Source organism: Podarcis vaucheri (assembly GCF_965113315.1).
Source record: "Podarcis vaucheri genome assembly, chromosome: 3".
Taxonomy (NCBI): domain Eukaryota; kingdom Metazoa; phylum Chordata; class Lepidosauria; order Squamata; family Lacertidae; genus Podarcis; species Podarcis vaucheri.
Window position 1 is genome coordinate 16021640 of NC_138761.1, and position 24421 is coordinate 16046060.

General features: G+C 47.3%; 1 pseudogene across 1 annotated transcript; it reads left to right on the forward strand.

Moving 5' to 3' along the window:
- Positions 1-18839: 18839 nt before the first annotated feature.
- Positions 18840-19451, forward strand: LOC309528679 (regulator of microtubule dynamics protein 1 pseudogene; annotated as a pseudogene). Its single transcript has one exon. The product of its transcript is annotated as a regulator of microtubule dynamics protein 1 pseudogene (transcript).
- The last annotated feature ends 4970 nt before the right edge of the window (positions 19452-24421 follow it).

A 24421-nucleotide genomic window follows, 5' to 3' on the forward strand; every position in this document is an offset into this window, starting at 1 on the left:
TAGAGAAAAACACGTCCTTTCAGTTCAGTTCTTCTAGCAAGTCTGACAAACTTCCTGAACATGCGCACACAGAAGGTTTCAAGTTACACTCTTCACAAAGACTTATCCAGCCTGTGAACGTCCTGGGAAATTCCTTCCCACAGATAGCCGCATCATGTGATGTCAACAAGCTGGCTGTCTGCAGTGGTGATGTTTCCATATACTGACATCCAGATGGGCTTGGTATAAATTGTTGTTGCTGCCGTTGAATAGGATGTCCCTGTTTTTATCAGAGAAATGTTGGAGGGTATGAAGACATGGGTCAGTCATTGCTTGATCACTATGGACACAGCTACACTGAAGACTGCAACCAGAACCCAGTGGTATCTAATATCCATTGTGCCTGGTGGGGAAGACGTCTGGGAGCCCAACAAGAAGTAAGGGCAGAGCCAACTAATTCTTGCTTTCTCCTCATCTTCCTCCCTTCTGAGTTTCACAAGCTGCAACATGGAGGCTAAGGAGTAGGAGAATGACAGGCAGAGCCACTCCCTGGTCAGATCAGCCCTCATTACCAAGACCTGGATGTAGAGATTTTTGTAAATTTATATATTTAACGGCCACCTGATCTGTACCTCTCAAGCTAGTGTTGAGATAGGAACTTAATCATCTTCCAAGAGCACGGTTAAATTAATCTTGAACATGGCTTAAGCTCTATTAGCAAATAATCATGTCATGTGGCTGAATGAGATGTGATGTTGGCAGATCCATGCGTCCCCATCCAGGGTTCCCCCTGTGATGTAGAAAGTGAGCTCAGGAGGTCCACTTTAACAGTAAAAGGGCAGGAGACTAACCACCCTTTAGGAATGCCTACGTTAATGCCTACAATGAGGCACCAATGATGCCCCGAATCCACACCACCAATCTCCTTCAGCAAGATTTAATCAGACAAGATGGGCAGTGGTTGAGAGGAGAAGCAGCTGCCTGAACATGTAATAAAGTGAGTCCTGTGGGGCTGTTTCACATCAATGGAACTCTCTCCCAATCGAAGAAGTTGCTATACCAATTTTTATTGGCAAGCTCCAAAATAATAATAATAATAATAGCACATTTCCCCCCTTGATATGAACTGGGATCATAATACAGGATAAACAGTAAAAGCAACCAGATTGTTTTTAATGGATCCAGGGACACTTTAAATATAAATAAATAAATACTACACATTCAGGACGTTGATGCTGCAGCGATGGCGGTGGCAGAGGGGCAGCCACCACCTTGACCTCAACCACCATGTTTCCCCTTCCTCCAAGGCCTCTATCTCCTTTCTCCATGAGCCTGCGCAGCCCCTGAGTTGTTGGTTCTTTGGTGGTGATGGTGGGGAAGGGGTGCGCGGTGGGTCAGGCATGGAAGGCGGAGAAGGAGGGCCGAGAGCAGTGACGGTGGTGAGGCTTGGGCAGTGCAATGCCTCCCTTTTCATCATAGCAGCCCCAATCCCACTCCTACTTGCATGCTAGCAGGAGGGGGCGGGGATCCCTCAGCTGGGAAGGGAGGCTTCCCATTGCCTAACTTGAGAGATCCCTCCCCCCTGATAGGCAGCGTGAAGCCTCCCTTCACAGCTGAGAGATCCTGCTTGCACGCAAGTAGGAGTTGGGAGGCTGCTCCGATAGGCAGCATGAAGCCTCCCTTCACAGCTTAGTTGCTGGGGTCAGGGAAGGTGAAGGCAGCTCGGAAGCCCCTGCATCACCATCGTATGGGGACTTCTGAGCAGCTCCTGGAGCCAGCCAGAGCCAACTGCTCCAGGCTGCTGAGACTGCCGCTGCTGCATTTCCCGGGGACATTAGATGAAAGCCGGGGACATTCCAGGGATGGAATTTGTCCAGGGACTTATTCGCAAGTCCAGGGACTGTCCCCGGGAAACGGGAACATCTGATAACCCTACTCTAATCCCATTCCATGTATGGGTCCCTATCTGGAATGCCTCTCTTGTCTGTAATTGACTTCTAAACGAGCTCACTGTGTTACTAAAGCAGGAATTGTGTGGATGATGCTGACAGTGTCCAAAGTCTGAGTGGTCCCATCACTCTGTCAAGCTGGAAAGAGACCCGGAAGCAGCTCAGGACGTCCCAGTCTTGGGGTGGCAAAGTGATGCTCTGCCAGAGCCACAAGAAGTACGGACTACTTCTTCCTCACTTGCGTCCTGCCATCCTTCCCGACTTGCCAGCTTATCAGCGCGGCTCTGGAACAGGCCTGCCATCTGGAGGGAAGCTCTTTGTCTGTTTGGTCAAGATAAGGATTCGGCAGTGGAGGCTACAAAGGGAGGGCAAAGGCGTTGGAATGTTGTGGTGAGAGGAGAGGCGACGGATGGCGAGTTAGAACAAAAAACCCGAGCGACGGAAATGAAAGTCAAAGGAGAGCACTGGCCCACGTCGGAAGGGAATTTCCATGTTGTCTCGCGGATTAGAGGAGATCTGCTTCCTTTATTGAGGTTACGGAAAGAGGCCAACGGAAGACTCAGCTCAGTGAGATAAACAGAAAGAGGGTGTGTGGGTGGCTGGACCTCCAATCCCAGTTATTATTGTTCAGAAGAACAATTCACTGAAAGTGGAAAGTGCGTTTTTTTCTTCCTCACCCCTCAGTTCTAATCCTCCTTGGTAAGCTGGTGTGTGCTCAACATTTTGCCCCCACACTGCATCAGCGTCAGAGCTGCTTCCTGAAATGCGGTTGTACTCCAGTCTCCTCTAACCTGATGTTTCGGATCTTCTTCTTCTTCGGCGATCACTTGTAGCTGAGTAAGATTGTTTTCCATAAACACAGTTTTAACGATGAGTCTGTAAGTGACTGCGGAGGCCAATTCTGGATTCACACATCCTTCCCCAGTGGGGACATTGGTTTCTGGGTGGGAGTTGATCACGGTGAGGGTTTGCCAAGCATGCCTTCTTCTTAGCATGTTTCTCCCTTTCGTCCTGAGTTTGAGTGTCTTCAAAGCCCATGACACCTTTGGTAAAGGCTGTTCTCCAACTGGAGCACTCACAGGCCAGTGTTTCCCAGTTGTCAGTGTTTATACTACATTTTTTAGATTTGCCTTGAGACAGTCTTTAAACCTCATTTGTTGACCACCAGCATTACGCTTTCCATTTTAAAGTTCAGAATAGAGTAGTTGCTTTGGAAGACAATCATTGGCATCCTCACAACATGATCAGTCCAGTGAAGTTGATGTTGAAGAATCATTGCTTCTGATCACAACCCCCATCAGCCACAGCCAGTGGAGGCATCAGGCTGGCCAAGGCAATGGCAGACTCTTGAAAATACTTCTTGATTATCAACATTATTGTGATTTATTTATTACTCCCTTCCTAATAATAATAATAATAATAATAATAATAATAATAATAATAATTTATTATTATTATTTGTATGCCACCTGTGTGACTGGGTTCCCCAGCCACTCTGGGCAGCTCCCAACAGAATGTTGAAAACATGATAAAACATCAAATGTTAAAAACTTCCTAGGAAATATTTTTGTTGGGTGTAGTGAAGGGTTAACCTTAATTTTGAAGCCAATTCACAATACAGTAAATAAGAAGCAAGAAGCAAGAAGAATTGAGAAGAGATAGATGATAGATATAGATGATAGATAAATAGATAGATAGATGATAGATAGATAGATGATAGATAGATAGATAGATAGATGATAGATAGATAGATGTTAGAAGATAGATATATGATAGACAGAGAGACAGACAGATGATAGAAAAACAATTTATAAAACAATAGATATACCAACTGGGATCAAAAGCTGCTATGTCTTTATAGTCTCTTGACTGCCCATGATAACAGTATGAGAACGATACTTTCTTTGCAGAACTTTCCCCAACATTTAAATCATCATCATTATTGTTATTATGATCTATCATCGGCTGTGGGGAGGACTGCAGGGCCTGCTCCCTTCCAAGGCCTTTTCCAACTGGCCCAGAAGGCGTGGCCCAGGCCCTTATTTGGAACAAACTTTTGGGGAAGTTGGGAAGTGTTCTGCGATTGCTTTCCTGTTCCAAGTGGTTAATGTGTTTTAAAATGTCCTCAAGGAGTCGGTGGCAATTTAAATTTGTATTTCTATTTTTCCTTTTTTCCTTTGTTGGGGGTGGGTGGGTGGGATGGATATTTGGTTCGGGATTAATTTTAGTTTAATTGTTCTGTTTTTGTTTTTTGTTGTTTTATTGGTTCTGTATAGTTTGTGTTTTGTTTTTAAGGGGTGGGATCAGGACTGCCTGGGAGTGGGGCCCCAGCCAACACGATGGCTGGGACAAGTTCCACAGGGGGCGAAGCACTGGGACAACGGATCTCGGTGATCATGGGCAGGAGGCGGAGTTACTCCAAGACCAGACCATGTCATTACCGAGGAGGCAGGTTTAGTCGTTGTTTGAGGACTATCCCTGCCTCCGGGTCTGGCCTTGACCGGATGGATACTGGAATCAACAGGGGAAACCCACATGACCTGAAGGTGTTGCTGTGTAATGCCAGGTCAATTATGAATAAAACCACTGCCATCCACGACCTGATTGTGGATGGAGGATTTGACCTGGCATGTGTGACAGAGACCTGGTTGAAGGAAGCAGATGGGCCTGTCCTTGCCGCTGCTTGTCCACCAGGTTTCTCTTACGCACAGCAACCCAGGTCATGTGGGCGGGGAGGGGGAGTTGCAGTGATTTTTAGGAAGTCATTAGCTTGCATCAGGCGTCCTACTGGGAAGACCCAGTTTTCTGAGTGCATGTTCTGGAAGTTGGGCAATAGGAGCAGTACAGGATTCCTTTTGGTGTACCGACCTCTCCGCTGCACCAAGGATTCCCTGTCCGAGCTGCTTCAGGTCATGGCGGATGTTCTCCTGGAGACACCTAGTTTGGTTGTCCTAGGGGATTTTAACATCCACACCGACACGACCTTACAAGGGGCCGCTCGGGACTTCGTGGAAAGCATGGCCTCCATGGGGCTGTCCCTGAATAAGTTGGGCCCAACTCATAGTCATGGACATGCCTTAGACCTGGTATTCACCTCTAGTGACGTGGGTGATCTGACACTAAGTAAAAATGAAACCAAAGAAGTGCCATGGTCAGATCACTTCCTGGTGCAACTGGACTTCTCTGCGACCCTTCCCCTCTGCAGGGAGGTGGGACCAATTCGGATGGTCCGCCCCCGCCACTTAATGGATCCAAATGGTTTCCAGAGAGTGGTAGGGGATGCTTTATCCCATGTTGATGGCCTTTCAGCTGATTCCCTGGTGGCCCGCTGGAATGCGGAGTTAACCAGGGCTATCGACTGTCTGGCTCCGAAGCGCCCTCTCCGATTGCATGGAGCCCGGACAGCCCTGTGGTTTTCCTCAGAGCTGAGGGCGATGAAACAATCGCTGAGATGGCTAGAGCGTCGGTGGCAGAAAACTCACTCCGAATCTGACCGGACACAGGTTAGAGCTCAACGTCGAGCCTACCAAGTGGCGATAGTGACGGCAAAGAAGACTTTCTTCACCGCCTCTATTGCATCTGCACAAAATAGTAGCAGGAGACTCTTTCAGGTGGTCTGCAATTTAACGGAACAACCTTTACCACCGGGGCCTTGTAAAGACCCCAAGATCTCCTGCAACAATTTTTTTGCAGATAAAATCACTCATATTCGGAAGGAGCTAGACACCACCGTGGGAGCAGGGCTGGGGCGGGAGAGTGCTAGAGCCCTGTCTGGTCAAGTTGCATGGAATTAATTTCAATCCGTTACCCCCGAGGATGTGGACAGGCTGCTTGGACGTGTGAAACCAACCACCTGTCTCCTTGATCCTTGCCCATCCTGGCTAATAAAAGCAAGCCGGGAAGGGCTGGGCTCTGGGCTCTGTGGGGTGGTGAATGCTTCCCTCTGCAAGGGAGAGTTCCCAGACCCGCTGAAAGAGGCGGTCATTAAACCGCTTCTTAAAAAACCATCTTTAGACCCGGCCAGTATGGCCAACTATCGCCCAGTCTCAAATCTTCCATTTTTGGGCAAGGTGATTGAGCACGTGGTTACTGAACAACTCCAAGCACGCCTGGAGGATGCGGACCATTTGGATCCCTTCCAATCGGGGTTCAGGCCTCATCATGGGACTGAAACTGCCTTGGTCGCACTGGTTGATGATCTCCGGCGGGCTAGGGACAAAGGTGAGAGTTGTTTCCTAGTTCTGCTGGATCTCTCAGCGGCCTTTGATACAATCGACCATAACATCCTTCTGGACCGTCTAGAGGGGTTGGGAGCTGGAGGCACTGTTATACAGTGGTTTCACTCCTTTCTCCTGGGCTGTGTTCAGAAAGTGGTGTGGGGGTGAGTGTTCAGACCCCTGGGCCCTCACTTGTGGGGTGCCTCAGGGTTCTGTCCTCTCCTCCATGCTTTTTAACATCTATATGAAGCCGCTGGGAGAGATCATCAGGGGGTTTGGACTGGGTGTCCATCAATATGCAAATGATATCACTGTATGCCAACCTATCCTACCTCACAGGGTTGTTGTGGGGATTAAATGAGGAGGAAAATAATATCTATCTCCCCCAAGCAGGGGCGAGAAAAACCCCTATTCCAAAACCCTGGAGAGATGCTTCCATTCAGTGCCAACAAGACTGAGCTAGATGGATCAATACCGTTTGCTCTACCTGCAGCCACTGGGAGAGATCATCAGAGGGTTTGGGCTGGGTGTTCATCAGTATGCAGATGATACCCAGCTCTACCTCTCTTTCAAATCAGATCCAGTGAAGGCGGTGAAGGTCCTGTGTGAGTGCCTGGAGGCGGTTGGAGGATGGATGGCAGCTAACAGATTGAGGTTGAATCCTGCCAAGACAGAAGTACTGTTTTGGGGGGACAGGAGGCGGGTAGGTGTGGAGGACTCCCTGGTCCTGAATGGGGTAACTGTGCCCCTGAAGGACCAGGTGCGCAGCCTGGGAGTCAGTCTGGACTCACAGCTGTCCATGGAGGTGCAGGTCAATTCTGTGTCCAGGGCATCTGTTTATCAGCTCCATCTGGTATGCAGGCTGAAGCCCTACCTGCCTGTGGACTGTCTTGCCAGAGGTGCATGCACTAGTTATCTCTCACTTTGACTACTGCAATGTGCTCTACGTGGGGCTACCTTTGAAGGTGACCCGGAAACTACAACTAATCCAGAATGCGGCAGCTAGACTGGTGACTGAGAGCGGCCGCCGAGACCATATAACACTGGTCTTGAAAGACCTACACTGGCTCCCAGTACGTTTCCAAGCACAATTCAAAGTGTTGGTGCTGACCATTAAAGCCCTAAATGGCCTTGGTTCAGTATACCTGATGGGAGTGTCTCCACCCCCATCATTCTGCCTGGCTGCTGAGGTCCAGCGCCGAGGGCCTTCGGGCGGTTCCCTCATTGCGAGAAGCAAAGCTACAGGGAACCAGGCAGAGGGCCTTCTCGGTAGTGGCGCCCGCCCTGTGGAACGCCCTCCCATCAGATGTCAAAACGATAAACAACTACCTGACATTCAGAAGACATCTTAAGGCAGCCCTGTTCAGGGAAGTTTTTAATGTATATTTTAGTGTTTTTTGGTTTCTATGGAAGCCGCCCAGAGTGGCTGGGGAAACCCAGCCAGATGGGCGGGGTACAAATAATAAATTATTATTATTACTATCCTATCCCTTCCACAATGCCCCGGAGTGGTGCTAGGTCCAGGACATTGTAAAGGATGCAAATACAGTTGCCGTGGCAACAAAGGAAGAAGGCCGTTAGGGGGAAATAGAAAGAAGTTGTGCCACTGCAAATGGTAAGCCCCGCCCCTGAGAAACTGATGGAGAACTCCCCCTCCCCCCCCCCAATTTCAGTAAAACATTTTCCTCCAGTTTCTTTCTCCACATACCAGGTGGAGGTTCTTCAGAGACAATTTCTGCAAAGCTCTAGAAACTTCTGTCCAGGTGTACATGCACTAAAAAAAAAAAACCCCACAGCACTATACTTTTAAAGTAATATCATACTTCTTTAAACAGTCATGGGTTCCCCCCACAGAATCTAGGGAAGTTTAGTTTGTTAAGGGTACAGTGGTACCTCGGGTTAAGTACTTAATTCATTCCGGAGGTCCGTTCTTAACCTGAAGCACCACTTTAGCTAATCGGGCCTCCTGCTGCTGCTGCGCTGCCAGAGCACGATTTCTGTTCTCATCCTGAAGCAAAGTTCTTAACCCGAGGTAATATTGCTGGGTTAGCGGAGTCTGTAACCTGAAGCGTCTGTAACCTGAAGCGTCTGTAACCCGAGGTACCACTGTACTGAGAGTTGTTAGAAGACCCTCTATGCCCCTCAGAGAGCTACAATTCCCAGAGTTTCTTGTCAAACCACTTTGCGAATTGAAACCATGTGAGGGGAGCTGGAGTTTTTCCTAGCAACTCTCGGCCTTCTTGGTACAATCATACCTTGGGTTACAGACGCTTCAGGTTGCGCGTTACTGGAAGGGGTTACTTCTGGATTTCGGCACTTGCGCATGCGCAGAAGCACTAAATTGCGCTTTGTGCATGCACAGAAGTGCCGAATCGCAACCCGCGTGTGTGCAGACACAGCGCTGTGGGTTGCGGACACTGCGGGTTGCGAACGTGCATCCCGCATGGATCATGTTTGCAACCCGAGCGTCCACTGTAGTTCTCTGGGATGCTTGGTGGATGGTGGTTTGGGAGAGGGCTTTCTTTGAGGCAACCCCTAAGCTGTAGGATTCCCTCTCTAGAGAGGTGTGCCTGGCACCTTCACTGCACAGATTTTATCATAGGGTGAAGGCACACCTTTTTACTTGACCTTTGATACTTGAGAGATATACATTACAGGAACCTCATTCTTTTGACTGCAAACTGTTTTAACAGATCTTAACGATGCATTTTTGTTTTTGTGTATCCTTCCCTGGGACCTCATAGGGAAGGGCGGGTAAGAAATTAGTCGTTATGGTACTAAGGTAGCATGCAGTGAGATCCGATGCATGTAAACTCAGAAGGAAGTCCCATTGACTTAAATAAGACACACCCCCATGGAAGTGTTGTAGATGTATAGCACAATCACATCTTGTATGCAATTAACTTGCACGGTGTCAGCCTTGCCACGGCTGAAACCAGCAGGTCGAAATGGTGCAAATTAACTGTACACATGGCAGAGGGTCTTAAATCTCTTTTTGCACTGGTTTTTCCAGTGCAGAAAGAGCTTTTGAGCTCTCTGCCCTGCTTGCCGGGCTCTAGGATGCTCTCGTGAGATCTCGCAGGAACTTGGACAGTCCCGCGAGAGCATTCCAGAGCCTGTTCTCCGAACGGGACTTGCCTGATATTATCTCCCCATATCCCTTGAGCACAGTACCAGATTCATAAACATACAGGCAAGGCTACACGTTTTATTTGAGTTGTTTTACTTGATGTGCCCGGTGGCTTTGATTTTAGGAGAGAAAAGGCTTCCATAACTTTTAAAAACATGGGCGTTGCTAGAGAGAGTCTGTTTAGTCTGTTTAGAAGGGTTGCATTCAGCCTGAAGTTTCCCACCCCTGGATTACGATTAAGAAATCTGTTTGCTATGAGGAAATCTCACATTTTCCATTCATTTTTCAGAAGACCTACCTATCCTTCTCCGCCCCGCCCCCCTCAAGCAATAAAAAAAGATTGCAGATGGTCCTGGCTAAAGCCAGTTCTCATGGTACATTAAATAAGATTTGCTACCCTTGTTTCCTTCTAGCCTCTCCATAGTAGCCCTGCTACAGAATTCTGTCTGATGATGAAAAGCTCTTTCAAGATCTATAGGTTTGGGTAAAATTTCTATGGTATCCCTCCATTGCCTCTCCCCCCTTGGAATTCGACTGGCGCTTTCCACAGAAGGAAAGTTCACACAGTCATTCATTGTTTAATCTTTGGATCGTTTCAGGTGCTGCCCGTCACCAGCTGAGAGGAGCCTGCAAGAATTTGGGAAAGCTCCCCCGGGAAAGGAGGGCTTTCATTTCAAAAAAAAGTAAAGGGCCAATGTTTGTGAACTGAACCGCAAGTCGAGGGCGGGGAGGAGAAAAGATCAATTCTGCTTTTCTTCTCCGACCTTGTCCTTCGAAAGTTTAAAGCACGGATTCCTTAGAAGGCCCAGGAAGAAACAGAAATGAAATGAAAATCCCTTGTAAGGAAACATACCTATAATAAGCTCATGCAAGGAGAAGGAGGGGGGAAAAGAATAAATGCATAAAAGTATAATTTGACCCACAGCCTCTTGTGGGTGTAATGCATGGTTTTCTCTCTTTCCAGTAATTTGAAGATAAAACCTGCGTACACTTTACAAAAGCGCCACCAGTAAGAAATGAAACACACCTTTTCCCACCCACCACTGAGGGATATTTTGGCTCAGTGATACCGTGCGATACAATCACACTCATCATTTGAATTGTTGGCAGTAATTACACCCTAGAGAGGCAACTGTATTGTCTCAGGCACCATTGTGTTGAAACTTTGCGGAAATGTTGGAGGTTTTGAGTGAGACTGTTGGATAGCAGTAGCATCACAGGCCAGAGATGGTATGTAGGGTCAGATCCATCTATCTCTGCTTCGTTTTGAAGGTGTTCATCCATATACATGCACGTCCCATTTCTGCATTAACCTGAATATATTTATGAAGTCAGATCTCGAATGGGGTGAAAGGTTCGCAGGCTAGGAAGGACTTGCTCACAAATTTATTGATGGCTGCACAAATTGTGATAGCTAGGAAGTGGAAGGGGCAAGCAGAATACAAAATGGAAGAATGGTATAAAGAGGTCTGGGATATAGCTATTAATGATAAATTAACATGTGTCATTAAGGTAAGATGGGAAATATGCAGGAGAAATTATTTTGAGGAGATATGGAAGGTGTTTGTAGAATATGCACTGTTAAAACAGAAAAGGGTCATACCATGGCAAGAGGTGTTGAAATTTTGGGAGGGTGGATAGTTACAATGGAATGGCCTCGGTGGTGGGGTGAACATTTTTATTCTTATTTATTTATTATTATCACTTTGTAAAAAAAAAGGGGGGGGGGGAATCAGATTCTGAAATTCCCAGAATGTAGAGATAGGAAACTTTGTCTCTCCTTCATCTAATACTAGAACCTTGGGGTCATCCAGTGAATATGAAGTTAGAAGATTCAGGAAAAGGCAACAACAACAAAAATTAGCAACACAATTTATACACAGTAAAACTGTGGAATAAACAGATGGACTGATAGCCACCAGCTTGGATTGGTTTTAAAAAGGTTTAAACAAATTCATAGAAGATTGTTGTTGTTGTTGTTTAGTCGTTTAGTTGTGTCCGACTTTTCATGACCCCATGGACCAGAGCACGCCAGGCACTCCTGTCTTCCACGGCCTCCTGCAGTTTGGTCAAACTTATGCTGGTAGCTTCGAGAACACTATCCAACCATCTCGTCCTCTGTCGTCCCTTCTCCTTGTGCCCTCCATCTTTCCCAACACCAGGGAAAGATGTCATATGTCAGGAGTGCTCTGATGGTGTTTCTTACTTGGCAGGGGGTTGGACTCGATAGCCCTTGTGATCTCTTCCAACTCTATGATTCTATGATTCTAGGGTCTTTTCCAGGGAGTCTTCTCTTCTCATGAGGTGGCCAAAGTACTGGAGCCTCAGCTTCAGGACTTGTCCTTCCAGTGAGCACTCAGGGCTGATTTCTTTCAGAATGGATAGGTTTGATCTTCTTGCAGTCCATGGGACTCTCAAGAGTCTCCTCCAGCACCATAATTCAAAAGCATCAATTCTTCGGCGATCAGCCTTCTTTATGGTCCAGTTCTCACTTCCATACATCACTACTAGGAAAACCATAGCTTTAACTATACGGACCTTTGTTGGCAAGGTAATGTCTCTGCTTTTTCAGATGCTGTCTAGGTTTGTCATTGCTTTTCTCCCAAGAAGCAGGCATCTTTTAATTTCCTGACTGGTGTCACCATCTGCAGTGATCATGGAGCCCAAGAAAGTAAAATCTCTCACTGCCTCCATTTCTTCCCCTTCTATTTGCCAGGAGGTGATGGGCCCAGTGGCTATGATCTTCGTTTTTTTGATGTTGAGCTTCAGACCATATTTTGCACTCTCCTCTTTCACCCTCATTAAGAGGTTCTTTAATTCCTCCTCACTTTCTGCCATCAAGGTTGTGTCATCTGTATATCTGAGTTTGCTGATATTTCTTCCAGCAATCTTAAAGCTTATCAAGTGCAACTAGCTGTGGTGATTGGCAAGATGTCTCATGGTAGGTAGTTCAGTCAGCAGAGCATGAGACAATTTCAGAAGTGTGCTTTTGAGCCCCACGTTGGGCAGAAGATTCCTGAATTGTTGTGCTATGTGACTCTTGTGGTCCCTTCCAACTCAACAATTCTAGAATTCTATGGCTGTCTTCTACCAACACTGTTGGAAGGAGTATATCTGTATATACTAGTTTCTGGGAATCATTAGTGTTGCGATTCTCTCCGCATGCCACTCCTCTCAATGTGTCACTCACTTTCCAAACTCACCGGCCCACCGTTCCATCGTAGTTCCTTGGAATCCTTCCAATCACTCTTGCACTATCACATTTTGCCCTCATGTTTTCTCCAGCCGCTTTGGGCTTTTTCTTGATGGACATCTTGATGAGAAGGAAACTAGTTTCCAACACCTGTGTGACAGGCGCCTGCCACCAAAGGAAGGCCGGCGCTCATCCATCTCTGAAGCATCCCGCCTTGCTTCATTTAAGGCAGGTTGGAAGGGCAATCCATTAGAGAGAGGATGGAGCGTTATTGACATGCTCTGTTAATTTTAATTAAATCCACCACACTCACAAACAAGCAAAAAATAGAGAAAAGAACCCTGCTAAACATTTTAATTTCTTTTAACAAAAGGTGGGGGGGGGATGTGTGATAACAAGCCATTACAACTTGTAATGGCTCCCCACTAAGGTCCAAGCAGCAGATGCTTATTAGAATTTGTCTAATTAGGCGCAAGGAGGGCAAACTATTGGGGCGTAGGCTCTCGTCTCCCAAATGACCCCATTATGGGATTGGACTTTGTCAAACTCTGACGGCAGTTTCCCAAAGAGCAAAGACCACCAATTCGCTGATTAGGTGACAGAGGTAGTAACTCGGGCACGTCGTTCTGGAAAGGTGGTTGGGTGGATGGGGAAAGGATTGATGGTTATCCAGAATCGCAACGAGATTTGAGGCTGCTGATGTCTTTGCCATAGGAAAATAAATAAATCCCAGGGGATGAAAGGAAGCAGAAAGACAAGATGGATTGCGCAAATATATATCCATTCCTTCACATTACGCTGATTGTGTAGGACTGATCGTGTAAGAAATCCCTATGGCCTTCTGTTATGTACTGAGTTGAATAGGATCCAAAAGGCAGCAGTTTGACTTGTCCTAGAACAATAGGATCCAGAATGCAGCAGTCTGATTGGTCCACAGGAGCCACCCAATCCAGCTCCAGGTGGAAGGGAATCCGCAACCTGATTGGCCTACAGGAGAATCCCAGAATTAGCCAATCACGTGGGGCCCATTGTGTAGATAATGTATATAAGGCAGATATTCTGGGGGAACTTCCATTCCTCCTCACTACTATGAGCTGAATAAAGAGCATGAAATCCACTCTTGACTTTGAGTATATTTTGCCTTCAGTGGCTATGATGTCACAGAGTGGTTTGCACCACCATGGCAGCTTCAGCGTCAAGGTTACGGATGCCAAATTGCTGTGCCTGCAGATGTTGCAGAAAGTTAAACTCTCACCATCCCTGTCCATTGGCTGCACTGAATGGTGGAAGCTGGAGTCCAAGATCATTTGGAGTGTTTAACTGCCTTGTTTTATTTCAGGATTGCTGTTTTATCAGTGATCGCTGGCTCAGTCTGTTTTAGTACTTTATTGTTTTAATTTCTGTGTGCACCATCTCCCATCTGCTTTAGAATTGCTGCTAGGTGCTTCAGGTGACTCTACCCGAGACGTGGGATAAAAATGGTGATCCATTCCCTGCTTTTCCCATTTGTGGAGCAGATTCTATTTCATGGGTAGGCAAGCTAAGGTCCGGGGGGCGGATCCGGCCCAATCACCTTCTCAATCTGGCCTGCGGAAGGTCTGGGAATCAGTGTGTTTTTGCATGAGTAAAATGTGTTCTTTTATTTAAAATGCATCTCTGGGTTGTTCGTGGGGCCTGCCTAGTGTTTTTACATGAGTAGAATGTGTGCTTTTACTTAAAATGCATATCTGGGTTATTTGTGGGGCATAGAAATTCATTCATGTTTATTTTATTTTTCAAAACATTGTCCGGCCCCCCACAAAGTCTGAGGGACAGTAGATCGGCCCCCTACTGAAAAAGTTTGCTGACCCCTGTTCTATATCATGTGGAGGATCCAGCTGGAGGAAAGGGCAATTTTCACGAATTTCCTTTTACCTATGGAGCATCTTAAGGACGTGGGTGGCACTGTGGGTTAAACCACAGAGCCTAGGACTTGCCGATCAGAAGGTCAGCAGTTTGAATCCCCGTGACAGAGTGAGCTCCCGTTGCTCGGTCCCTGCTCCTGCCAATCTAGCAGTTCGAAAGCACGTCAAAGTGCAAGTAGATAAATAGGTATTGCTCTGGCGGGAAGATAAATGGTGTTTCCGTGCGCTGCTCTGGTTCGCCAGAAGTGGCTTAGTCATGCTGGCTACATGACCCGGAAGCTGTACACCGGCTCCCTCGGCCAATAAAGCGAGATGAGCGCCACAACCCCAGAGTCGGTCACAACTGGACCCTTTACCTTTACCTTATGCAGCATCTTGAACTATGTCCCATTTTCTTTCAGAGAGCCCCCAACCCTTCAGTACAGATTTTGGCAGAGGTGCCAGGGGAGTACAGGGCAAAATAGGAATTAGCCAAAAACAAAACAAATCCCTCTTTCCCCTAACACCATTGAAATATCCTCTTAGTAGGATACTTCTCATCTGAAAACTGGATCTAACCGTAAGTAGGATAGATTTCCTTTAAAGACTTGATAAAACTGCCTGTGGTGTTTAATAAACTATTCCTTACTGCAGGGGTGAATGGGTTTCCAGCAACCTCTAGAAATGGCCTCTAACCTTTCCACCTTTCCACGTTATCAATTGCAATGCATCCGTGTGTGGGGTTTTTTTAAAAAGCCTTGTTCCATAAATCCATCTGAAATTTCTACCCTGTGGCAGAGAGAAAGAGAGATTTGGAAGGATTTGCAGCTTCTGTGATTTCACACGGAAGCAGCCCCTGAAATAGCATCAGCAGTTTTCAAAGCCTCGTCTGATGTGTTGCCTTTGCCAAGCTGTCTGCTGCAATGTCACCTTTCACACTCAAGAGTATATGGGGAATGTTTAAAATAAACGCATGCCTTCGCGGAAGAAAGAAGGGTTTGAGCACCAGTCTTATTCAAATTATGATGGAAAGCAAGAATCTTGATTGGTTGAGAAGGGCTGAGCCAGAGGAACAGATTCTGATAGGCTGGCCAGAGGACAGCGACAAAGTCTTGAATCTCCAGTCCTTGCTTCCAGCTCTTCTACCATTTTGGACAATAAAGGTCTTGATTTATGAAAGGGGAAGAGCTGTAGCTCATTGCTGGAGCATCTGTTTCTCATACAGGTGGTCCCAGGTTCAATACATGGTATCTCCAGGTAGGTTTGGGGAAGAAATCCTGGGCATCACTGTGACTCAGTGTAGCAATATGGAGATGGATAGACCAATGCTATGACTTAATAAAACACAACTTCCTATGTTTCCAATATCTGTCCCTGTGTTTGTCTGTAGGAGACACTGCAGGTGGGCAAAGAGGGGCAAACTGCTCCACAGAGAAGTAGCTATCCCCCTTGCACTGCCCCACAGGCTGTACACCTGTGGTTACATCTGTGGTTACCTGTGGATGCAGGTGGCGCTGTGGTCTAAACCATTGAGCCTCTTGGGCTTGCCAATCAGAAGTTTGGCAGTTCGAATCCACACAACGGGGTGAGCTCCCATTGCTCTGTCCCAGCTCTTGCCAACCTAGCAGTTTGAAAGTACACCAGTGCGAGTAGATAAATAGGTACCGCTGTGATGGGAAGGTAAACGGCATTTCCGTGCGCTCTGGTTTCCATCATGCTGTTCCATTGCACCAGAAACTGTTTATGTCGGATTCTTCAAGCCTTATCAGAGGAAACTGGCCACTCTCCAGGCACTCGGCTTAAGATCCTTGTTGACCTCCCCGTCTGCGTCTCCCGGCAGGATACAGGCTAGGTCACTATCGGCGATCCTCCTCAAGCGTGAGAAGAACACACCACTCTTCCCTCCTCCCTGCCTCCCCCAGGGAGGGGAAAGAGACAGACAGAAATGTATTTACATGTCTTTATTTCTGTCCTTGCAGCAGTACAGAGAAACGCGTCTGCACTCATCAGACTCCAACAGTAGAGAGATTAACTCCACCCCTGTACTTCTAGTACAGGTCAGATGACACTCTGAGCTAACATCCGGTGCTCAGTACAGTGAATAGACTGCCCCTTTGTTCCCATGGTACAGTCCCAAACATCAACATCCTGTTTTGCTTTCCAGCCACCTGCCGCTCGCTCCTGCATTGCTGCTTTTCCGTAACAGTTTAGTCATGCTGGCCACATGACCCAGAAATCTGTCTGTGGACAAACATTGGCTCCCTCAGCCTGAAAGCAAGTTGAGTGCCGCAACCCCATAGTCGCCTTTGACTGGACTTAAACGTCCAGGGGTCCTTTACCTTTTGCCTTTTTACACCTGTGGTTACATGATAGAAAATAAGTCTGCCACGCTACGCTTCCTTCCGTGCATTTCCCCCCCTGCATTAATATTTATTAATAATTTATTTATTGAATTTATATACCGCCCTATACCCAGAGGTCTCAGGGCAGTTCAATATTTGATTGAAAAGGTTTCAATTATAAAGAAATAAAGTGATGCAAAGAAAAAGAGAGGAAGAAAATAAAAATAAAAGAGCACAAAAATGTGTAGAAAAGAAATATGAATATATATGTTTATGAATTTGATATTATCCTAATACATATGTAAATATTAATAGCCTACTACATTGGGGAAAAGTCATTCCAAATATTGTGATATGTATCCAAACAAAGTCTCCACCTGTAAGCAGTCCATTCGTAAGTTTCATATCTTCCATGAAAGTTAATGTCATCAGCTGGACATACCAAAGAGACAATACATTTAGATGGAAGATGCATTTATTGCCCTTTCAGAAATCTACCATGTGGAACAAAGCTCTCCTTCCCCAAAAATGCACTTTGCCCCTTCTGTGCCCACACCTCACTATATATTTCTTCTTCTTCTTCTTCTTCTTCTTCTTCTTCTTCTTCTTCTTCTTCTTCTTCTTCTTCTTCTTCTTCTTCTGTGATCACTCATAGCCGAGTAAGATTGTCTTCCATAAACACAGCCATTAAGTTTGACTGCAAGCACTTCGCTATTACAGTAGTACCTCTGGTTACAAACTTAATTCGTTCCAGAGGTCCATTCTTAACCTGAAACCGATCTTAACCTGAGGTACCACTTTAGCTAATGGGGCTTCCAGCTGCTGCCACACTGCCAGCGTGCAATTTCTGTTCTCATCCTGAGGTAAAGTTCTTAACCCGAGGTACTACTTCTGGGTTAGTGGAGTTTGTAACCCGAGGTGTTTGCAACCCGAGGTACCACTGTAATTATTATCATTATCATCATCATGATATGCACAGCATAGCCATATTTCCATTACACATTTAAACCAGTGTCAGGACCTAAGTTTTACCTCCTCTTGTGCTCCTTGGCTTATACCCCAGCATCACACTTATCGGGTTAGAAAATAACTACTGTTCAGGGACACACCATGCACTGGTATCACAATTATACCACTTTAACAGTTATGGCTTTCCCCAAGGAGTCCTGTTTAAGGTGCTGAGAGCTGCTTGGAGACACTCTCTAGTGTCTTCCCGGAGGTGTAATTGTCAGAGTGGTTTAACAGCCAATCCTTCTTTCCAGGGAACTCTGGGAATTGTAGTTCTGGGAGGGAAACAGGGATCTCATAACAATTCTCAGTACCCACAGCAAACTACAGCTCCCAAGATTCTTTGAGAGAAGCTATGGCCTTCAAAGTGGTATAAGAGGGATTTAAATGCATACCCTCCAACATTTCTCTGATGAAAATAGGGACGTCCTAAGGAAAGGTGGGACATTCTGGGATCAAAACAGAAACCGCAACAGCTTCTCTAAATCAAGGACGTCCCTGGAAAATAGGGACACTTTGAGGGTCTGGGAGGGAAGGTGGCAAAGGCAAAGGAAATCTGCCCAGCATAGACCTTACCATTAAGCAGAGTGAGGTAACTATCTCAGGCTAAACCTTACCAGTCATGAATGTGCAAGAAGCTGCTGTAATGATAGAGACAAAACAGCTCAGGGCTTTTTCATATCAGAAAGTGTAGGCAGTTGTAGAGGTTGAAGATCAATTGAGAAATGTTTTGTCCATTAAACTTTAATTAGTTTAATGTTAAGTAAACGTCCAGTGCGCTTCCAACGCCATAAATCTTATCTCAGCAGAGAATTTCGTGCAGCGGTTGAAGAAGGCAGGAGTGTCAGTACCTTTCAATGAAGAATCTTGGAGCAAGCACTTTGGAACTCAGGAAAAAAACTTTATTTACAAAAGAAAAACCCTGGCGATAAAGCACACATGCTTTTATCTCCGGCATAAAGAAAACTTCACTCTAAACTTAACTCATATTAGCAAACACCGGGGGAAGAGAGAAAACACACGGGTGAACTGACTATTTATACAAACTAACTCACATTCCTGGATGCTTAATGACTTCCAGCTGCTCAGTGATTAGAGCGACTTGTTACCTCTTAACCCTTTAGTACCAGCATGTTTCATGAGAGAGGAAAAACCCACGGAGCACAACCTCGTAACAATAAGTGAGAATTCACAACTGTTGTGGCGCCTGGCACGAACATCACGGGCCTTAGTCAAACTTCGGCAGAGAAAAAGAAGCAGCTGATCTATGAGGCCCTTGCTTACGCCACAAAAGCACTTGAGAAAGAGAAATCATGTTTCAGCGTGCACAAGTGGTATGCAATCTGCCTCAGTGATGTGGGAGATTATGAAGGAATAAAGAAAAAAATTCCCAATGCTTTTGTTATCAAAGAACACTTCCAGAAAGCGATAGAAATGAATCCAAAGGATGCTACATCACTTCATCTTATGGGCATTTTGTGTTATACGTTTGCCGACATGCCATGGTATCAGAGCAAAATAGCTGCAGCTTTATTCTCAACGCCACCCAGCTCCACCTATGAAGAGGCTTTACGTTACTTCCAGAAGGCTGAAAATGTTGAGCCAAATTTCTATAGTAAGAACTTACTCTTCTTGGGAAAGACATACATGAAGTTGAAAAATGGCCCTTTTGTGGTTATCAAAGGCAAAAGAACGGCTGTCACACACAGAGGAGAAGCAAAGCCCCAACACCAACTTTAAAAAATCCTAATAGAAGTACAGTGGTGCCCCGCAAGACGAATGCCTCGCAAGACGGAAAACCCGCCAGACGAAAGGGTTTTCCCTTTTGGAGGTGCTTCGCAAAACGAATTTCCTATGGGCTTGCTTCGCAAGACGAAAATGTATTGCGAGTTCCTGCAGGGGTTTTTTCCTTTCCCCCCCTTTTTCCCAAGCCACTAAGCCGCTTATCAGCTGATCCTAAGCCGCTAAGCCGCTTAACAGCTGATCCGCTAAGCCACTTATCAGCTGATCCGCTAAGGCGCTTAACAGCTGATCCGCTAAGCCGCTGATCCGCTAAACCGCTTATCAGCTGATCCTAAGCCGCTAAGCCGCTTAACAGCTGATCCGCTAAGCCGCTTATCAGCTGATCCGCTAAGCCGCTTAACAGCTGATCCGCTAAGCCGCTAAGCCGCTTATCAGCTGATCCGCTAAGCCGCTAAACCACTTATCAGCTGATCCACTAAGCCCGCTAAGCCGCTAATGGGCTTGCCTTGCAAGACAAAAAAAAACCGCAAGACGAAGAGACTCGCGGAACGGATTCTTTTCGTCTTGCGAGTCACCACTGTAATAATGTTGGGCCTGTCCATCTTTTAAGACCCATGAACATACAGTGGTGCCTCGCAAGACGAAATTAATCCGTTCCGCGAGTCTCTTCGTCTAGCGATTTTTTTGTCTTGCGAAGCAACCTTATTAGCGGCTTAGCGGATAACGCTATTAGCGGTTTAGTGGCTATTAAAGCCTTAGCGGCTATTAAAGGATTAGCGGATTAGTGGCTAAAAGGCTCTTAGCAGCTTAGCTAGGGGGGGAAGGGGGGGAAGCGGGGAAAAAGCGGAACACTTGCAAGACGTTTTCGTCTTGCGAAGCAAGCCCATAGGGAAAATCGTCTTGCGAAGCAGCTCAAAAACGGAAAACCCTTTCGTCTAGCAGGTTTTCCGTCTTGCGAGGCATTCGTCTTGTGGGGCACCACTGTATTGTGGCTTTTGAGTGAGTACCATGGATGCCCCCCCCAATCACTGGGACATCGCTGCTGCTGCTGCACCATGAGTTGGGGAAGGCCACTCCTTCCTCAGGCTAATTCCACTTGGCCCAGGGGGTGGGGCCCAGACTGACTCACCACCGCCACAGCTTAAGAGGCCTCATTGAGGCACTGAGACATCGCTGCTGCTGCTGCACCGTGGGTGTTGAGGAAGGCCGCTCCCTCCTGTAGGCCCATTCCACCAGGCCTTGGGGGCGGGGCCCATACTCACCACCGCTACAGTTTTAAGGACACTGGTGTTGCTGCAGCAAATGTTTAAAATGTTTTTATATATTTTAAAGTGTTTTAAAGGGGTTTTTACTTTTTACTTTGTTGTACCACCGTGAACGGTGGTTTTTATTGATGTATTTTTATTTTGTTCCGTTTATTTTGGTTTGGGGTTGGATATTGAGTGGGGTGGGGATTTGTTTTGTTTGGTACAATTGTTTTTGGTTTGATCTGTTTTTCTATTTTGTAAATGGAGGTTGGTATGAGGCGTGGGATTGCTACCGTAGTGGGGCGAGGGAGGTATGGCGGTGGGGGCAGATGTCATAGGCGAAGGGGATCGAGAGACGGATATGCTCGTACCCCTTCCAATCTGCACCTCATCCCGAGGGACGAGGGTAGGGTGAGCAAGGATTACTCACCTCCATCACTGGTGTTGTGCAATGCCAGGTCTATAGGCAACAAAACCGCCACCCTGCGAGATTTCTTTACCTCGCAGGGGGTCGACCTGGCTTGTGTGACGGAGACCTGGGTGCGCAAAGGGGCAACAGTTACCTTACGAGAGATGGTGGCCCCGGGTTTCTCCGTCCTCCACCAGTTGTGGACTGTGGGCCGGGGGGGAGGGTGGCATTATTAATCTGGGAAGATTGTTCTTTCAGGGCTCTACCATCACCATCGATCCCCGGCATTGAATGTGTTGGCCTAGTGTGGGGCTCTGAGGTGAGCTTGGCTGTCTGGCTGGTGTACCGGCCACCTAGCGCACCAGCAGCCACCCTGTCAGGCCTGCTGGAGGCGGTGGCTGGCTGGGCCTTGGAGTTCCCTAACCTATTGGTATTAGGGGACTTCAACATCCATGCTGATGCCACTCCCTCCTCACAGGCTCTGGACCTAGTGTCTTCCATGGCGACACTAGGGCTCTCCCAGTTTGTTTCGGGCCCCACACATCAAGCAGGCCACATGCTGGATTTGATCTTTGGCATCGGTATAGATGTGATCATGTATCCTTCGATGAGGTGCCATAGTCTGATCACTACGCGCTGAAAGCCAGGATTGATTTTCCACCCCCACCCTGCTTAGGTGGCGAGCCAATTTGGGCTCACCCGCAGAGGCTGATGGACCCTGATAGATTCCGTCAGGCCTTGCGGAACCTTGCTCCCCCTGGCGACTCATTGACTGAGCTTGTTCAGGGCTGGAATATCCAGCTCCTAGCAGCCATCGATGAGATCGCACCTAGGCGCCCTCTGCGACCCCGCAGAAACCGGGCTCCCTGGTTTACCGAGGAGCTTCGGAAAATGAAGCGGGACCTCAGACGGCTAGAGTGAGTATGGTGGGGTCCCCGTGACGGAGCCTTAAGAACATCTTATAGGGTTTTTATGAAAACCTACGAGATGGCAGTGAAGGCCACTAAGAAGTCCTACTTCTCGGCCTCCATTGCCTCCGCTAGCTCTCATCCGGCGCAATTATTTAGTATAATTAGGTCTTTAACGTCCCTTGAAGGACAGCCAAATTTAAATAACAATTTGACACACAGCTGTGAGGCATTTGCGAGCTTTTTTGCGGAGAAGGTCCTGTTGCTCCGCCATGACCTCCCTGCCAATTTGGATACAATAAAGGAACTGGAGACCCCTCGAATGTCCTCGGGTCCAGTATTGGACCACTTTCACCGGCTATCCCCAGCCGATGTGGACAGACTCCTCCGAGCTGGAAAGCCCACCACCTGTCCTCTTGACCCGTGCCCGTCTTGGCTGATTAGAGCGTGTCCAGACGAGGTGCGGGCCCCCCTGGGTGATATCATCAATTTGTCCCTTGGCACCGGGATATTCCCAGGGGAACTGAAGGAGGCTGTGGTGCATCCGCTCTTAAAGAAAACATCATTAGATCCCTTAGATCTATCCAATTACCGCCCGGTTTCGAATCTTCCATTCCTGGGTAAGGTGATTGAGAGAGCGGTTGCTGAACAGCTTGGTAGGTTTCTGGATGAAACATCGGCTCCCGATCCATTCCAGTCCGGCTTCCACATGGGTCATGGGACCGAGACGGCTCTGGTCGCCCTAACAGATGATCTCCGCAGGCAGCTGGATCGAGGAGGGTCGGGGCTGCTGATTCTTCTAGACCTGTCAGCAGCCTTTGACATGGTCGATCATGAACTCCTGGACCACCGCCTTGCTGACGTGGGGATCCAGGGCACAGTCCTTCAATGGCTGCGCTCGTTTCTCTCTGGTCGGGGACAGAGGGTGGCGCTTGGGGGGGGATTGTCATCGCGCCACTCCTTGGTGTGTGGAGTGCCTCAGGGTGCAATTCTCTCCCCGATGCTTTTTAACATCTTTATGTGCCCCCTTGCCCAGCTTTTCCGGAGTTTTGGGCTGGGTTGCCATCAGTATGCCGATGACACCCAAGTCTATCTGTTGATGGATGGCCATCCTGACTCGGCCCCAGACACACTGACCAGATGTCTGGAAGCTGTGGCTAGATGGTTACGTGAGAGCCGATTGAAGTTAAATCCTTCGAAGACAGAGGTCCTCTGGCTGGGACGGGGCGACATGGGATTGAGGGGGCAACTCCCATCTCTTGCGGGGGTGCAATTAGTGCCAGCACCGTCCGTTAAGAGTTTGGGTGTAATCTTCAATACCTCCCTCTCTATGGAGGCGCAGATTACAGCTATAACAAAGGCGGCATTTTTTCATCTCCGCCAAGCTAAGCAGTTGGCTCCTTATCTCTCTCGCCCTGACCTAGCCACTGTGATCCATGCGACGGTCACCTCCAGACTGGATTATTGTAACTCGCTCTACGTGGGGCTGCCCTTGAGACTGACCCAGAAACTCCAGCGGGTGCAGGATGCCGCGGCGAGACTCCTTATGGGGTCTTCGCTGCAAGATCATATTCATCTGGTACTATACCAGCTGCACTGGCTCCCGGTGGAGTACAGGATCAGGTTTAAGGTGCTGGTTTTAACCTTTAAAGCCCTATACGGCCTAGGACCCTCATACCTATGGGACCATCTCTCCTGGTATGTCCCACAGAGAAATTTACGGTCTGCACATAAAAACATCCTGAAGATCCCAAGCCACAGAGAGGTTAGGCTGGCCTCAACTAGAGCCAGGGCTTTCTCGGCTGCGGCTCCAATCTGGTGGAATGCTCTGTCACAAGAGACTAGGGCCCCGTGGGACTTGACATCTTTCCGCAGGGCCTGCAAGACAGAGCTGTTCCACCAGGCCTTTGGTCAGGGCGCAGCCTGACCCCCTCCTCTGGCAATCTGCACAGAATTTTGCTTAATGGTTGCCATCAATTTGATTTTAATTAATTTTATAATGAATGTTTTTAGAATGTTGGATTATTTTGATTGTTGTTAGCCGCCCTGAGCCCAGCTTCGGCTGGGGAGAGCGGGATATATATAAAATTTATTATTATTATTATTATTATTATTATTATTATTATTATTATTATTATTAAATTTGTCAAACGTGCCAAACGATAAATGCAACTTTATTACTGTATTTTTACTCCCAGGGAGGGGGATTTTCTTCCTTCAGGTGCCAAAACTAGTTGAGCTCCCTTGGGGACTTGCGAGGAGAGTTCACAGTTTATTGCTCTGCCTCGGGCGGCAAAATATCTTGAGCCTGCCCCACTTAGCTCTTGCAGTGGCCTTCCTCGCCACTGCTTTTGGAAGGCTATTTGGCTAAAGTACCTTTAAATCTAACTCCCCGGGGAGGGGTCTTGTCCTC